Below are 5,675 nucleotides of genomic sequence, written 5' to 3' on the forward strand. Positions count from 1 at the left end.
GCTTATAGACCCAGCTACTTGGGAGGCTGAGGCAAGAGGATAGCTTGAGCCCAAGAGTTTGATGTTGCTGTGAGCTATGACGTCATGGCACTCTATGAAGGGCAACAAAGTGAGACTGTCTCCAAAAAAAAGGAAAAGCAAGTATCCAATGTAGACACTACTGACATGAAACCAACAGACAAACAACCACACACCCACATGAGAGAAAAACACAATTAAATTCAAGTGCATGGAGGAGGGGGAAAGGGGAGTGGGAAGGAGGGAAATTGGTAAGTTCCCACCTAATAAACACAATGGATTCAGCACACCCCCTGGGTGAAGAGCTCAACTACAATTTGAAACTGTATCTAACAAATGCAAACAATGTAACCCAATCATTTGTACCCTCCTACTAATCTGAAATTTTTTAAAAAATGGAGATATGTTCTGAGAAATGCATGTTTAGGCAATTTTGTCATTATGCCAACATCACAGGATGTACTGACACAAACCTTGAGGGTATAGTTTACTACACACCTAGGCTATATAATATAGCCTATTGGTCCTAGCTACAAACCTGTATAGGATGTTTCTGCACTGAATACTATAGATAATTTGGGAAGTATTTATGTGTCTAAACATTAAAAAAGTACAGTAAAAAGGTATTATAATCTTATGGGACCACTGTTGTATATATGGTCCATCACTGACTGAAACATCATTATGTGGCACATGACTGCAGTAGCACCAGATACCATACATGGTCCTCTTAAGGTTTCCGACCAATGCTCAGTAAGCTAAAAATCACAGTGATGCCTTGTAGGAAGTATGGTGTGTTATCTCTGTACTGCAACACTTATTTATTTATTTGAGACAGAGTCTTCCTCAGTCACCCTGGGTAGAGTGCCGTGACATCATCGTAGCTCACAGCTTATGAGAACTAGAAGCTGAATACATAAAACTCTTGGGCTCAAGAGTTCCTCTTGTCTCAGCCTCCCAAGTAGCTGGGACTATAGGCACCTGCTATAACACTCGACTAATTTTTTTCTATTTTTAGTAGACTTGGGGGTCTCATTCTTACTCAGGCTGGTCTCAAACTCCTAAGCTCAAGATATTCGCCCATCTTGGCCTCACAGAGCGGTAGGGTTATAGGTGTAAGCCACTGTGCCCAGTCTGCGACATTTGTTCTATTTTTTAAATTTCTATTATCAGGGCATACTTGTTATGTCAAAACAAGAAGAGAAAAGCAGGCTCTGAATGTTGTGCTTGTAAGACACAATGGCGTGTGGATTATTTTGCTATCAAAGCAGATTACAAAGCATTGTACTGTTCCACCAGTTGGAATCTTAGCAGATTCCACTTCAGGATGTACTGAATTAGTTGAGGACATTGGGAATAACATTAATAGTCAATTAGAAAATAAGGGTGGTGCCTGTGGCTCAAAGGAGTAGGGCACTGGCCCCATATACCAGAGGTGGTGGGTTTAAACACAGCCCCAGCCAAAAACTGCAAAAATAAAATAATAAAAATAAAAAAATGAAAAGAAAATAAGGAAAATTATTTCAAGTGGTTTTTCTTGGCTCTTGATGAATTGATATATGTTGATAATACAACTCAGTTATCGTTTATTCACAGAGTGAATAAATTTGAAGCGAATGAAGAAGAATTAGCTTCCAGAATAGTCAGAGCAGAACAGTTACAGAGAAGAATATTATTGAAGAAGTTGAGAAAACACTAATCCAGTACAACCTGAAGTGGAATCTGCTAAGATTCCACTGGTGGAGGCTAGGATATCTGTGGAACAGGAAAATACTTAGTTGGAAAAATTTACAAAGCTTGTGGAAAAGCAAAGTGTTACTAGCCTATGGTATTCATTAGATTATTCATACCAGGCTCAGCTCCTGTGGCTCAAGTGGCTAAGGCGCCAGCCACATACACCTAAAGTGGTGGGTTCAAATTCAGCCCGGGCCCGCCAAACAACAATGACAGCTGCAACCAAAAAATAGCCAGGCATTGTGGCGGGCGCCTGTAATCCCTACTTGGGAGCCTGAGGCAGGAGACTCGCTTGAGTCCCAGCTACTTGGGAGGCAGAGGCAGGAGAATACTTGAGCCTAGAAGTTGGAGGTTGCTGTGATGCCATAGCACTTCACCCAGGGCTGTAGCTTTAGCTCTGTCTAAAAAAAAAAAAAAAGAAAGAAAGAAAAGAAAAGAAAACATTGCACCTGGCTCAGTGCCCATACATAGCTCAGTGGTTGGGGTGCCGGCCACATACACTAAGGCTGGCGGTTTCAGACCCAGCCCGGGCCTGCTAACAACAATGACAACTGCAACCAAAAAATAGCCAGGTGTGGTGGTGAGTGCCAGTAGTTCCAGCTACTTGGGAGTCTGAGGCAAGAGAATTGCTTAAACCCAAGAGTTTGAGGTGATGCTATGGCACTCTACCAAGGACAACATAGTGAAACTCTGACTCAAAAAAAAAAAAAAGTTAATTAAATGCTTATGATAGCTTTGAACTTCTGCTGCCATGACATTTGAGAAGTCAATGTGACATTCCTGTTCTTTGTTTGTAAATTGTGATTAAATTAGAAATTTAAGAATATATATGTGTCTCTCTGTGTGTATCTCCAATAACCTTTAAGATTCTTTCACCTTCTTTTTTTCTTTTTGAGACAGAGTCTCACTTTGTCACCCTTGGTTGAGTGCCAGGGCCTCACAGGTCACAGCAACCTCAAACTCCTGGGCTTAAGCAAGTCTTGAACTTGTGAGCTCAGGCAATCCACCCACGGCCTCCTAAAGTTCTGGGATTACAAGCATGAGCCACTGTGCCTGGCTCTGTCACCTTATTTAAAATTATTTTCTTTGGGCTTGGTGCCCATAGCTCAGTGGTTAGGGCACCAGCCATATATACCAGGGCTGGGAAGTTTGACCCCAGCCTGGGCCTGCTAAACAACAATGACAACAGCAATAACAATAACAACAAAACATATCCAACCATTGCGGTGGGCACTTATAGTCCCAGCTACTTGGGAGGCTAAGGCAAGAGAATCTCTTAAGCCCTAGAATTTGAGGTTGCTGTGAGCAGTGACGCTACAGCCTTCTATCAAGGGGTGACATAGTGAGACTCTGTCTCAAAAAAGAAAAAGAAAGATTTTTTTTCTTTTCTTTTTTCTTTTTTTAGCAGGGGGGTGGGATGGGGGTGGGTAGGGAGGAGATAGGATAGAGTGTGGTGGTGTCAGCCTAGCTCACAGCAACCTCAAATTCCTGGGCTCATGTTATCCTATTGCCTCAGCCTCCAGAGTAGCTGAGACTACAGGCACCTGCCATAACACTCAGCTAATTTTTTTATTTTTCTTAGAGATGGGGGGGTGGGTCTTGATTTTGCTTAGGCCAATCTGGAACTCCTCTCTTCAAGTGATCTTCTTGGCACGTTGGCCTCCCAGAGTGCTAGGATTATAGGTGTGAGCCACCACATAGGCCACCTTCTTTAAATTTAATAGAGATTTAAGAAAACTGTAGCAACACAGGTGATGCCAAGCAATTAACAGCACAATGAAAAGCCCTGGGTACCAGATCATTACCATTACATATACAGATGAGGTCTTCAGGAAAATAAAAATGTGTTTGTGTGGAGTAAGTGAGGTTTCCTCTCTTTCCAAATTATCCCTTTTTATTTTCTTAATGATACAATACCAATAAAAGTCACACATTATTTTCTTAATGATACTATACCAAAAAAGTCACACAAAGATCTGATAAAACATGAAAATAGTGAAATGCCAATTTGTAAACTGTGCCCAGGTCCAATTGTATGCTGCTTATTTTAAAACTTGGGCTATTTTCTAGTAAATGGAATATATGTAGAAGTCTGCATTTCTTTTTGTTGATTTGACCAATGCATTTTACATTATCTGCAAATTGGCAAATAAAGTGTAAGGCATAACGAATGGTTTCTGTTCTAATCTGGGATAATTTCTTGTAGCAATCACCGGTGGTTGTTCTGAAACACCAGGAATGGAAGCTGAGGAGGAGTTGAGGGGGTGGGAATTTGTTTTCTTCCCATCTTGACTGCAAAGTCCAAGGCTATTTACTTTCTTTGTTTTTGAATTCCTTTCAGAGAGCATTAATTACCTGGAGAAAGTTTTTTCCTAATTGCATTTTTTTTGGTAACCATTTCTTTCTTTTATTTTTTTTTTTTTGAGACAGAGCCTTAAGCTGTCCCCCTGGGTAGAGTGCTGTGACATCACAGCTCACAGCAACCTCCGACTCCTGGGCTCAAGCAAGTCTCCTGCCTCAGCCTCCCAAGTAGCTGGGACTACAGGTGCCCACCACAATGCCCAGCTATTTTTTGATTGCAGCCATCATTGTCGTTTGGCAGGCCCAGGCTGGATTCGAACCTGCCAGCTCAGGTGTATGTGGCTGGCGCCTTAGCCACTTGAGCCACAGGCGCCAAGCCTTGGTAACCATTTCTAAAGAAATAAATATTCCTTCCAGGTGTCCCATACCTTTTCTGGCATGAAACACCAGTTTAATATAAAGTACAGTATATATTTGAAGTTCTGTTAATAATGCTGCATGCCTGGGCGGTGCGTACGGCTCAAGGATTAGGGCGCTGGAGGTGGCAGGTTCAAACCCAGCCCCTGACAAAAACTGCAAAAAAAAAAAAAAAATTAGGGCGGTGCTTGTGGCTCAAAGGAGTAGAGCGCCAGCCCCATATGCCAGAGGTGGCAGGTTCAAACTCATCCCCAGCCAAAAACTGCAAAAATAATAAATAAATAAATAATGCTGCTTGCCTATTCATGACAGATCTGCTGTGGTCACAATGAATGTTTCCAGTTAAATCATTTCATCTTTTTGCAAAGAGAGAATTAAATCATTTTATGGATGCGTTAAGATTTAAGCAAGAGTACATAACCTACCCCATCTATGAAAATTGCACTGAACCATTCCAATAAATGATTATTAAACATTCTTTGGATTTAAAAAAAATGAAATTGTGCAATCAATTTATCTTTCCTGCTGTTGTCAATGTGGAAAACATGGTAACATGAAAGTCATGAGGATTTGAGTTTGTGTCTGGCTTCTGCTAATTACCATGTGATCCTGGACAAGTTGGCTTAGTAACTAACCTAAAGTCTTGGTCTCCTCATCTATAAACAGGAAAACAGAAGAACAACATGCTTTATCTTTTCCTGATTATACAGACAAATCTGTTGTAAAGGATGCCTGTTGTCCATCTGGAAAAATCTCAACATGGCCTATGTATTGAAGAGAGGGGATGACAATTTATCAAAATGTGGCCAGATACAGTGGCTCATACCTGTGATCTCAGCACTTTGGAAGCCCGAGGCAATAGGATTGTTTGAGGCTGGGAGTTTGAGACCAGCTTGGGCAAAGAAGTAGCAAAACCCCATTTCCACTAAAATTTAAAATATAGTTAGTTGATTATAGTGGCACATACTTGTAGTCTTAGCTACTTAGATGGCTAAGGCTGGAGGATCACTTGAGCCCAGGAGTTTGAGATTGTAGTGAACTATGATGATGCCTCTGCACTCCAGCCTGGGTGACAGAGTAAGATCTCATCTCTATAGAAAGTGCTTTCAAATGTTTTGTTTTAAACATGTCTTCTTATTTTCCTCCAAGTCAACTTTCCTTTCTCCATTTACTATGGACTTTCTGGTTTCTAGACAATTTTTGTT

This window comes from Otolemur garnettii, unplaced genomic scaffold (genome assembly GCF_000181295.1).
Source record: "Otolemur garnettii isolate 467f Iridium unplaced genomic scaffold, OtoGar3 scaffold00147, whole genome shotgun sequence".
Lineage (NCBI taxonomy): Eukaryota > Metazoa > Chordata > Mammalia > Primates > Galagidae > Otolemur > Otolemur garnettii.